Here is a 12,735-nt window from a genome sequence, read left to right as displayed (position 1 = left end):
ATATAGATTTTTGAACAATAGCAGAGTCTCGGGTTATGGGGAGTGGGCAGGGAAGTGGAGTTGAGGCCAAGATCAGATCAGCCATGATCTTATTGAATGGCAGAGCAGGCTCAAGGCACAAATGGCCTACTCCTGCTTCTATTTCTGATGTTCCCATGCATCCTGCAACTTGGTTTACTCTACATGTATCCAATGTAATTTTTTTTCCTATTTTCCCTCTGATTTTCTGCCCTCTCTTAGCTCTTCTGTAATCAGGGGGAAAAAAAAAGTGCTAATATGCTGCAATACAGTTCCAAAGGCAGCAGCAGCCACCCTTTAGTACTTTGCCCAAGTGATTAATCGGTGTGATCCTGGGCAGTGAATGTATGATTTATTTTACCATGGCAGCTTAGCTTAATCCTGCCTTCACTGGTGTTTCAGCAATGGTCACTGGATAGCAACAGGAAGAGTAATCCTGGCCGACATTTCACCTCCTTTGTCCAGAAATGCTCAGATCAACAGTAGCAAGCCCAATTGTGCTACACATTTTGCATCAACACGATGTGGTTTCAGTTTTTAAATAAACAGTGCAGTGCACATGGGATTGGGGGTAGTGTGCTGACATGGATTGAGAACTGGTTGTCAGACAGGAAGAAAAGAGTAGGAGTAAATGGGTACTTTTCAGAATGGCAGGCAGTGACTAGTGGGGTACCACAAGGTTCTGTGCTGGGGCCCCAGCTGTTTACATTGTACATTAATGATTTAGACGAGGGGGGATTAAATGTAGTATCTCCAAATTTGCAGATGACACTAAGTTGGGTGGCAGTGTGAGCTGCGAGGAGGATGCTATGAGGCTGCAGAGCGACTTGGATAGGTTAGGTGAGTGGGCAAATACATGGCAGATGAAGTATAATGTGGATAAATGTGAGGTTATCCACTTTGGTGGTAAAAAGAGAGAGACAAACTATTATCTGAATGGTGACACATTAGGAAAAGGGGAGGTGCAACAAGACCTGGGTGTCATGGTACATCAGTCATTGAAGGTTGGCATGCAGGTACAGCAGGCGGTTAAGAAAGCAAATGGCATGTTGGCCTTCATAGCAAGGGGATTTGAGTACAGGGGCAGGGAGGTGTTGCTACAGTTGTACAGGGCCTTGGTGAGGCCACACCTGGAGTATTGTGTACAGTTTTGGTCTCCTAACTTGAGGAAGGACATTCTTGCTATTGAGGGAGTGCAGCGAAGATTCACCAGACTGATTCCTGGGATGGTGGGGCTGACCTGTCAAGACTGGATCAACTGGGCTTGTATTTACTGGAGTTCAGAAGAATGAGAGGAGACCTCATAGAAACGTTTAAAATTCTGACGGGTTTAGACAGGTTAGATGCAGGAAGAATGTTCCCAATGTTGGGGAAGTCCAGAACCAGGGGTCACAGTCTAAGGATAAGGGGTAAGCCATTTAGGACTGAGATGAGGAGAAACTTCTTCACCCAGAGTGGTGAACCTGTGGAATTCTCTACCACAGAAAGTAGTTGAGGCCAATTCACTAAATATATTCAAAAGGGATATAGATGAAGTCCTTACTACTAGGGGGATCAAGGGGTATGGCGAGAAAGCAGGAATGGGGTACTGAATTTGCATGTTCAGCCATGAACTCATTGAATGGCGGTGCAAGCTAGAAGGGCTGAATGGCCTACTCCTGCACCTATTTTCTATGTTTCTATGTGTCATTTGAGAATGAAATCAATAGGTCCGATTCTTTGAAATGTATATAATCACAATCAATTGCAATGCGGTGAATGTGGATTCACTGCAAGTGTTCAAAAAGATCCTGAGAGTTACAGAAGCTAGATGGTTAATGGCACTGTCTCCTGAAACTTGCTTGATTGCCGGCAGAGGTCAAAGAGGAATTTCCCAGAGATTTTACCTAAATTGGCCTCACTTTTTCTACTTTGCATCCTCTCCCAAGAGATTGCATGCATGTGAAGATTAGGGGGTGGGATGGATTTAATTTTGTGTGTATGTTGCATCATGTGGGAAGGGCAGGCTCAAGGGATTAGCTGGTTATTTCCTTTAGTTTTAAACTGTTTAATGCTGTTAGCAAAAGCCAGCATTTGGAGGCAATTGAGAAAAGTTCTATGTGTGCATGTATACTTAAAGCTTGCCTTTGCCTGGCCATGGAGCAGTGCAGGGCTAGCAGTGTAATTCAGTGTTGAATTTGTTGCAACAGGCATTAGTCTCAAACCAGTCCCTGATGTAATAGTGCCATAATTCATTTCTAACAATTAAATATTTTGCATAATTTATGATTTGGGGTTTGACTTGCCTGGTTTAAAATAATGTCTATTGTCTTTTCAGAGTACATTGACCACACAGGTGGCGACATGATTATTCAGAACAATGGCCATGAAATTACAGCATGGGGTAGTAATGATTGTCTGAAATTCCATCCAATGCTATTTAGCAGAGGCATCAGCCTATTTAATCTTAAACTGGTAACACGTCTTCTAAAATAGCAAGAAAGGAATTTCAGACAAACTCATTGTTTATGCACTGGTATGCCATGGTGTCATTTGAAGACATGTGAGATATATGACAATGGAAGTGTCAAAATAGAATGGAAATACAATGCATCTTAAAGGATCAGAATATACAAATAAGTGCTAAGATTGAGAATACATGGAATATATTATCCTACACTAATTAACTATGTTCAAGTGGTTTTCACAGTTGGCAGCTATCACTTCTGTTCTGAAAAGTCCAAATAGATAAAATTATACAGTCAACACCATTTGAAGACTAAGCTTAGTATACTTTCTCTATCAAATCATATTTGACAGAACTTACATTTCAGTTTGGTGACATTTCATTATATACAGTTGGACAATAAAGCAAGTACTAAGCCACTTTATAAAGTAGATATCCTACACAGTTTTAATAGACACATTTTCACAGACCATGACAATTGTTGTACAGAGGGCACACTGCCTCATACTAATGCTTGGTTGTTTCAATAAGATTCCAGCTCTGAAATGTGACCCGACCTCTTCAACTTCACCTCAATATTTTGATAAACTAATCCATGATGGAGCCAACAGGGGAGCTTTAAAACAAGAGAAATGCATTCAGATTGCTAATGGTCATTTAAAAGGAAAATGATGCATTTCCAGCAGAGTTAAGACCAGCATACATTTAATGTTTTGCACATCCAACAACTCAATTTCTCCAGATTTGTATGTTTTTTCCATTTTTTTGTTGTCTCCAAGCAGTATAGTAAAGGAAAAGCAAGTACTCCTCAAACAAAAGGGATTCTACCCTGGGCAAAAATCAACTTTGACAATAAACTCTTAACATTTTGGAATGGTCTACTGGCTCATTTAGTTAATGTTCAGCCAAATGCTTGTGTTTAGGTCCCAGAGCAGCTCATGACTCTTGTGCCCTGGCTTGATTCAGAAAGATATGCATCATCAGTCCTGAGCCAAATCATTGACCACCAGTCTTCAAGCAAGCAAAACAGATCAGATCACTTTGATGCCTCCTGTAGGTTGATTAGAGACCAATATTGATTACTATTGTAAAGATGCCCAAAGCCACATTTCAGGTGGAAATTGGAAGTATTAAGCCCTGGGGAAGGCTCAGTTCTAATGTTAAAATAAATCACTAAAAGCAGTAGTTGGGTCTGGATTATTCCAGGCTATTCTGTGTATTGCATGCTTCACCTCAGCTGGCAAGTGGACACATTATAAAGTTAACAAATGTCAAGCAAGATTGGAAGAAATGTTTATCCCCAATATTGTGCATATAAAATTATAGATTACAGGATGAGGAAGCCATGCATCCCATCACACCTCTGCCAGCTCTCTGAAAGTACTATTCATTTAGTTCTATTTCTTTGTCTGTTTCTCAAACCTTTTAAAAATTGTATTTTTCTAATATTCATCCACTTTCCTTTTAAAAGCTATTATTGATTCTACTTCCACCATTGTTTATGGTAGGGCGTTACATGGCCTAACAACTTTCTGCTTAAAAAACATTCTCCCATTGTTCTTTTGATGATCTTAAATGTATACTCGAGTTAAGAATGAGAAGTGATCTCATTGAAACACACTTGATAGTGAAGGCAATTGACAGGGTAGATGCCAAGAGGTTGGTTCCCCTGGTTGGAGTGTCTAGAACTAGGGGGGCAGTCTCAGGATAAGGGGTAGGCCATTTGAGGGGAGGAGGAATTTCTTCACTGTGAATCTTTGGAATTCTCTGCCCTATAGGGCTGTGGATGTTTAGTCTTAATATATTCAAGGCTGAGATAGAAAGATTTTTGGAGTCTAGGGGAATCAAGGGATATGGAGATTGGGCAGGAAAGTGGAGTTGAGGTCGATGATCAGCCATGATCTTATTGAATGGCAAAGCAGGCTCGAAGGGCCATAGGGTCTACTCCTGCTCCTATTTGTTATGCTCTGATATCCTCAAGTTACTGATTTTCAAAACAGTGGAATTGTTTTACTCAAATTTACTTTATCAAACCATCTCATATTATTGAACAAGTCGATTAGATCTGCTCTTAACCCTCTTTGTCCAACAAAAAAAGCCCTAGTTGATTTTGTCTTTCCTTGTAACTAAAGCCTCTCATCCCTGGTATCATCTCAGTGAATCTCTTCTGCACTAATTCCATATCTTAACATCTTTCCTAAAATAAAGTGCTCAAAACTGGGCACAGTATTCAAACTGCAGCCTACCCAGTGACTTGTATAGGTCCAGCAATACCTCTGCTTCCATACAATATGGCCCATTTCCCTTAAAGAAAAAAAAAGGGTGGGGCTAACAAATCTAGAGCCCCCTGGATGTTGAGACATGCAGGGCAAGAAAAAGAAAAAAGGGAAGCTTATGACAGATACGGAACTCAATACTGCAGAAACTGAGTACAAGACATGCAATTGAAAAAGATATCAGGAAAGCAAAGAGCATGAAAGAATGTTGGCAAGTAAAAATCCAAAGATAATTTATAAATACATTAAGAGCTCAGTGCTGGGTCCCTTGCTTTTTGTGGTATGTATCAATGATTTAGACTTGAACGTTGGGGGAAGCATGATTAATGAAGTTAGAAGATGAAACTAAAATAGACTGCAGTTGATAATGAAGAAGAAAGTTGCAGATTGCAGGAAGATATCAATGTACTGGTCAGGTGGGCAGAACAATGGCAAATGGAATTCAATCCAGATAAGTGTGAGGTAATGCATTTGGGGAGGTCTAACAAGGCAAGGTACCTTAAATGGTACGATACTGATAAATGTAGAGGAACAAATGGACCTTGGAGCACAGGTCCACAGATCCCTGAAAGTAGCAGGCCAGGTAGATCAAGGTGGTTAAAGCAGCATATGAAATACTTGCCTTTATAAGTCAAGGCATGGAATACAAGAGCAAGAGGGTTATGCTTGAATTGTGTATAAATATTGGTTAGGCCACAGCTGGAGTACTGTGTGCAGTTCAGGTCACCACATTACAGGAAAGATGTGATTGCACTGGAAATGTACAAGAATGTTGCCTGGACTGCAGAATTTTGGTATGAGGAAAGATTGGAGATGCTAGATCTGTTTTCTTTGGAACAGGAGGCTGAAAGGAGACCCGATTGAAGTGTATAAAATTATGAGGGGTCTGGATAGAGATGACCTGTTTCCCTTGGCAGAGGGGTCAACAACCAGTGGGACTAGATTTAAAGTAATTGGGGGGGGGGGGGGGGGGGTGGAAGATATAGGAGAGATATGAGGGGAAAATGTCTTTACCCAGAAGATGGAGAGAGTCTGGAACTCTGCCTCAAAGGGTGGTAGAGGCAGAAAGCCTCATCACATTTAAGAAAAAACTTGGATGTGCACTTAGAGTGTTGTAACCTACAGGGCTACAAATCAAGAGCTGGAAAGTGGGATAAAGCTGGATAACTCTTGGTCAGCCGGCACAAACACGAGACGAAATGGCCCCCTTCCCTACTGTGACCATCCTATGATTCTAGTGTACATGTCCTTTCTTTATTCTTCCTCACAAAATTAATATTAAATTTAATCTGACATCTATATCCTTCTGAAGTCTTGTGTGTGTCAGCTGTGGCTCAGTGGATAGCACACTCGCTTCAGAGTCAGAAGGTTGTGGGTTCAAGTCCCAGTCCAGGGACTTGAGCACATAAATCTAGGCCGACACTCCAATGCAGTGTTTCACTGTTGGAATGTCTTTCGGATGAGACATTAAACAGAGGTCCCGTCTGCTCTCAGGTGGATGTAAAAGATCCCATGGTACTATTCCAAAGAAGGGCCATTATTTATCCCTCAAAATCAACATAAAACACAGATTATCTGGTTATTATCATATTGCTGTTTGTGGGAGCTTGCTGCACATAAATTGGCTGCTGCATTTCCCACATTATAACAGTGACTACACTCCAAAAGTACTTGATTAACTGTAAAGCTCTTTGGTGGTTGTGAAAGGCGCTATATAAATGCAAGTCTTTCTCTTCATCCGTTTTCTATCCTTTAGCCAACTTCCTTTCAATGCTATCACACTCCATCTAATGCAACGAACCTTCATTTTAACACCTCCTATGTAGCACATCAAACATTTTTTGAAAATCCATGTACACATCCATAACATTTCCTTTATCAATATACTCCAACATTTCCGCTAGGAACTCTTACATTTGTCAGACACAACTTGCCTTTTACAAAATCGCTAACAGCATTGGACTCCCAGGTAAAGCAACAAATGGATTTTAAAAAAGGACTAACAAATGCTGCTTAGAAATGTGGTTGAAAGTTAAGGGCAAGACTGAACATTGAATGTTGACTATTTGTAAACTGCTGGGACCATGAGATTATGGCAACTGATCTAGAATGTAGATTGTAAGGTATTCTAAAAGGTTACTTGATTTACTTATTGGGGCCAAGGACAAAGTTTGCAGGATCTTTTCTTCAGAGATCAAATAGGTTCAATACACTTCATGACATCATGTGGACTTAACAGATATAATTGGAGTTTCTGTGTCTGTGTTTTCTTATGCTCATATGAAGTGCTATTAACACTGCACAGCATGCAGGATTTTGCCTGCACAAGTGTTGTCCTATTTATACTACCACCACCACGTGGAATTATAATGGTTCAGTTGATTGCTACTCGAATGGCAATTATACTGTGGCTACTGGTTTCAGGCTGATATGTGAAGTGAGCCAGGTCAGTGCAAATGATCACTGTACATATATAAGATAGAGATGGAGATGACAGAAAGACCATTTGGCCCAACCAGTCTATGCCAGCTTTTATGTTCCACTCAAGTCTCCCCTCATCTAAATCTATCAGCATAACCTTCTATTCCCTTCTCCCTCACATGTGTGTCTAGTATCCCCTTAAATGCATCTATACTATTCGCTTCAACCACTCGCTGTGATAGCGAGTTCCACATTCTCGCCACCCAAACAATTCTGCTTTCTGTCCTATTATGTCTAATGTTGAGAGTGGATGGGATGGGATGAGAGTAACCAATGTTCCTACTAAAAAAGATACAAACAAAAGTCTGAACAGTTTACAAAGAACTCGGGACATTTTTTTAAATGCTTTACCCTGGCCTGGAGTCATACTGCAGGTAGTGCCAACTCAAACCCATGTGAAATAAAAACAGCAAATGCTGGAAATGCTCAGCAGGTCAGGCAGCATCTGTGGAGAAACAGTTAACGTTTCAGGTCGATGAACTTTTGGTCTTCCCCCTACTGGACTTTATCCCGTTTGGGCATCAGTGGGGCTCTGGCACACTAGTTACATAGAGTGCGCACCGAAAGTAGCAGTGCTATTGCAGAACTTCCATTAAATGGTCACGGCAATGGAACCAGCCTCGCTATTTAAAGCGAGAAGAAAGCTCGATTGAAAATCATCATGTGCTGTGTTACAAACGGTCTCCTGAAAAGTGCGTGTGGGCAGTTTTGGCATTAAACCAACACTTTTTTGGGGGGTATGGACAGTGCAGGAACAAGACTCAAACCTGCTGAATTCGGTCCAATTTTGCTAATCTAACCAAGGGGAGGGGAAGCTACAGCTTTTGTACACTCGAGTGCCCGAACTCTGAAAATTGTGAATTATGTCCACGCCAATATTCTGAACACATCGTTGACAGTAATCCTCTCTTTGAAGATATTCTGCTTTAGCGGCTTCACGTCGCAGCAAATTAGAAACAAAATTTCAAGAACTGCGTTTAAAAGAGAATGCTTAATGAAGTCACTGATTATAGTGAATGTACAACTAAAAATATCCTACATCGTCAAATAAGGTGGGCGAGATGTGTTGGGGAGGAAAGCTTGTAGCTCATTGAGCCCAAGCTGTACCTTTTAAGGGAGTTACCATGTTAAATGTGCACAGGTTTCCAATGTGATTCCTTAAAGTCATTACTTGGTGTTACTGTGGAACTTTAAATATTGAAATCCCGTGTGATGTGAATGATATAGAATATTAACCATACCTCCACGCCATTTCTTACCATGTATGGTTATGTTTCCACAAACTAGTGATTACTGGGAAATGTAATGGCAGCGAGCTGCAAACAAATTGAACTGAACGCCTTTTAGGGAATAATGTAGAGAGGCTTGAGATTCACGTCAAACTGGTAAACACGCAGTATTTTAATCAAATAAGGACACGCTCTGGGAACAGCTAACATGGGCATCCTATCGCTGTTTAACTTCAATGTTGCACTTGCTTTGCTACATTCTGCAATTACACATACTGAATGATCTGCCCCGGATTGACTGCTGTGATATCTGCAGTTGCCCGAGCCGATACGGTTTGCTGGTGAGCGCTTCGCCGGTACAATTGAGAAAAATAACCAACTGCAAAATAACCTCACAGCTCGCTTGCTGTCAGATTTTCTTTTACATCATAAGATGCGGGCGGGTCCAATTCCCCGCTTGAAGATAATATATCATTCAAATCTAACTTTTCCTTTAGCTCAAACAGTCGGTGCATTTGTCAGGTAAGATTTAGACATTTAAAACATGAATTATTATAGTTCGGACCTTCAGCGAGAGCCAAACACGTCACTAAATACCGGAGGATGGAAAACCTGGTGTGGCGAACTGTGCAAAGCTGTTCCCTCTCCTCACTCACAGAACTTATTCAGTTCCGTATTGCCTCCTGCCGCCCTTTCCCTGATGTACACTTTTCACCGTCAAAAACCACACAGTATTCCCACTTCAGTCCGTTCTGTACACGGATTAGGTTTCAATTACACACCCGCAGGGATAACCAGAGTTTATATCTGCCCTAACCGGACTATTTTTAAAAAAGACTGTAGATATTTAGGGTTGCCCAAAATGCAAAGGAATAAAAAGTAAAGCGCGTCGTTGGCCGTGTGCAGAATGCACTTCTTTCCGGAGTTACCTCATCCAGACTGGCTGTAGACACAGTCTGCTCTCCTGGACACAAGTGTTACCCAGCGCTCGGTGTAAAGCATTGCTGCTGACTATATCAGTTATTTCCAATTGTAATTATTACTGGTTACTGTAAATTCTGCACTGGAGCTGTACCGACCCGTATAACCAGCAGTGATCACTGCGACCGCCACCATTAACTACTGATTACTGATCATTGTAACAATTACTAATCACCATCAGTTACTTCTGATCACTATCATTCCTGACTAATTACCGAACATATAAAAAGTTACCGCTGACTAATTACTGATTACTGATTAATTACTTACCACAGTAACCATTACTGATCGCTGTACTAGTTGCAGTATTGACTCTACCCAAGCCCTGACCATTATTTGTAGAAGGACTTTAAACCACATGCACAGTGCAGCGTAACAGCGATCCATTCTCTCAACCTTTGCATAAAACTTAATGCTATAAGACAAATGCAACCTCACGGTTGTCCTGAATACTTACTGAAGACTGGCTGAATTAGAGTCCGAATGTGAATGCCCAGGAGCAGACTCCCACACTGCAGGAAGAGCCCGAGTAAGCCGTGCCCCCGACTCTCAGTATTTAACCAGAGCGCCTGGAATAACACGGGGCGGGGTCGCTCCTCCCATCTGGGGGAACTCCGTAACTTATTGCATTCCTCTAGTTCTTTTGAAAAAGCAAATCTCTAAAAGAGATATTATCAACCTTTTTCATACTTCAGGTCTTAGTAAAGTTGCGTAATGGCAATATAAAATACAATACAATTAGTAATATCGAGCAATCTACTCTACGTCACAATTATGCTAATTACTCTTATTTCCCATAGAAGCATATTCTAACCTCTCATTTGTTTGTGGTTTGCAGCCTTCAAGTTTGTCAAAGGGTTTTGTTGACATACAGAAATAAAAGGCATTTTATTATTTTCTTGAATTCTGTCTCAAGGTTCAGGATGGCAGTTTTAGGGCTGGTGTATTTTTCACTTTATCTTCCAGTGACATATAACCTGCTCAGCCGCAAAGTAACACTCCCTGTGTTCTGCCCCAAGAGACCTCAATCCCAACTTCAGACCAGCGCCTCCTACTGCACAGTATGGCGCTTTCCCCTTCCGACACCGGCGATTTAGGTCGTCAATTTTGCGCCAATCGGCGCTAAATCACGGACCTGGGCTCAGCCAACAGGAAAAAGCCATTCTGGGCTGGGCTGGACTGGAAGGCAGCCTCCAGAGATGTAGTCTGCCGACCTACCAGTCCTCATGTGGTACCTACACATTTAGTTCATGAGGGCAGTTCATATGGTCTGAGCGTGGACCACCTTTCTCACTGGGAAATAGAAATACGCTTCAATAATTTAAAAAATGAACTCCGAAATGTCGCTTTGGGTGCAAACTGCTCCCTCGTCATGGTATCTCTCTCTGTTACTGTTTACGTTCACGATCAGATTCATAAAAGGAAAGCTTTCCGCAGTTTCCCCTCCCAGATGTACAGTGTGGATATATCACAGTTAATCTGCTATTAAAAAGAATTGCGAGCTCTGGACTTCTGGGCAAATCTAGTAAACCAAAGCAAACAGCACTGTTCATTTCTGTGTTTGGCCTTGTAACTGAACACGAGCAGGATTAAATCCCAAAAAGGGAATAGGGATATGCTATGGAATTCCGTCAACATACCGGATATGAAACATTGAAACATCAGCATGATACTAAATATGGTTTAGCTTTTAAGTTTTGACAAGAATAATGTAAACCTATTAGCGCCACAAGGCGCTTATCTTTTAAAACTCACTGTCACCTTGCATATAAATGAAATAATATTGACAGAAACGACTGTGCACTTCAACTCGAATCGAATTCGTGTATTCATTTTGACATCAATTACTTTTCACAGGTTATAAACTCGATCCCCCTTCCGCCCCGAGCGAACGGAACAGAAGGGCATGAAATACCATGCAGCGCCTTGCAATATTGGAGCAGCGTCGTGCTTCTTGTAAGAATAAAACCATAAGTGCCTGGGGTATCACGCAAGTCCCTCGAGCTGTATATTTAGCTGGCTTTCGATGTCTTGTTGCATTGGAGATCTTGTCCTCAAGTCCCGCCCTCAGAAAAGTGGTAAGCATGAAACTCGCAGCTTGTGGACCCGGATCATTTGGATGGCGGGCCGAAGATTTGTAAATGGGGAGGGAAATAAATGAGATATGGGGGGGGGGGGGCGCGGGGAGGGGAGGGGGGAATAAGGTATCAGGTGTGGCTCAGTGGGTAGCACAGTCACCTTTGAGTGAGAAAGTTTCAGCTTTAGGACCCACTCCAGAGAGTTGAGCACATAAATCTAGGCTGACACTCCGGTGCAGTGCTGAGGAAGCACTGCTCTGTTGGAGGTGCCGTTTTTGCCGTCTTTCGGATGACTCGTTAAACCGAGGCCCCCTCAGGTGGACATAAAAGATCCAATGACACTATTTTGAAGAAGAGCAGGTTTTTTTTTCCGGTGTCCTGGCCAATATTTATAGAAACAGAGAAATTTACAGCGCAGAAGGAGGCCATTTTGGCCCATCGTGTCCACACCGGCCGACAAAGAGCCACACGGCCCTCGGTCAACAATCCTGAAGGTTACATATAAACCTATGAACAATCAACAATGGCAGACAGGTATAGAGCATCCGGCCCAAACACGTCCGCCCCACACAACTGTGATACCCTATGTATCTCAATATTTCACACCACCCCACCCGGAGCCATGCCATCCCCTGGGTGAGGCAAAAAAACAGATAAAAACCCAGGCCAATTGGGGAAATCAAATCTGGGAAAATTCCTCTCTGACTCATCCAGGTGATCGAAACTAGTCCAGGAGATCACTCTGGCCATTTTAGATTCCCTGAAGTACTTACCACCGTATCTGCACCAGCCAACAAGAGGTTATCCAGTCTAATCCTACTTACCAGCTCTAGGTCTGTAACCCTGCAGGTTATGGCACTTCAAGTGCCCATCCAATCACCTTTTAAATGTGGTGGGGGTTTCTGCCTCTACCACCTTTCCGGGCAGTGAGTTCCAGACCCCCACAACCTTGTGCGTGAAGAAGCTTCCCCTCAAATCCCCCCTAAACCTTCCACCAACCACCTTAAACCTATGCCCTCTCGTAATTGACCCCTCCACCAAGGGAAATAGGCCCTTGCTATCCAAAATAGGCCCCTCAAAGTTTTATACACCTCAATGAGGTCTCCCCTCAGCCTCCTCTGTTCCAAGGAGAACAAATCCAGCCTATCCAATCTGTCCTCATAGCTAAGATTCTCCATTCTAGGCAGCATCCTCATAAATCTCCTCTGCATCCTCTCCAGTGCAAT

General features: G+C 42.2%; 1 protein-coding gene across 3 annotated transcripts in view; it reads right to left on the bottom strand.

Moving 5' to 3' along the window:
* Positions 1-9,967, bottom strand: part of LOC139281048 (myosin-11-like) — a 163,674-nt gene extending 153,707 nt beyond the window's left edge. For all 3 annotated transcript variants that reach the window (XM_070900939.1, XM_070900940.1, XM_070900941.1), the window contains exon 1: positions 9,889-9,967. The gene's annotated coding sequence lies outside the window, so the exon portion shown is untranslated. The remainder of the gene's footprint in view (positions 1-9,888) is intronic.
* Positions 9,968-12,735: the final 2,768 nt, after the last annotated feature.

This window comes from Pristiophorus japonicus, chromosome 15, assembly GCF_044704955.1.
Source record: "Pristiophorus japonicus isolate sPriJap1 chromosome 15, sPriJap1.hap1, whole genome shotgun sequence".
NCBI classification, from domain to species: Eukaryota; Metazoa; Chordata; class Chondrichthyes; family Pristiophoridae; genus Pristiophorus; species Pristiophorus japonicus.
This window is presented reverse-complemented; position numbering and strand designations above follow the sequence as displayed.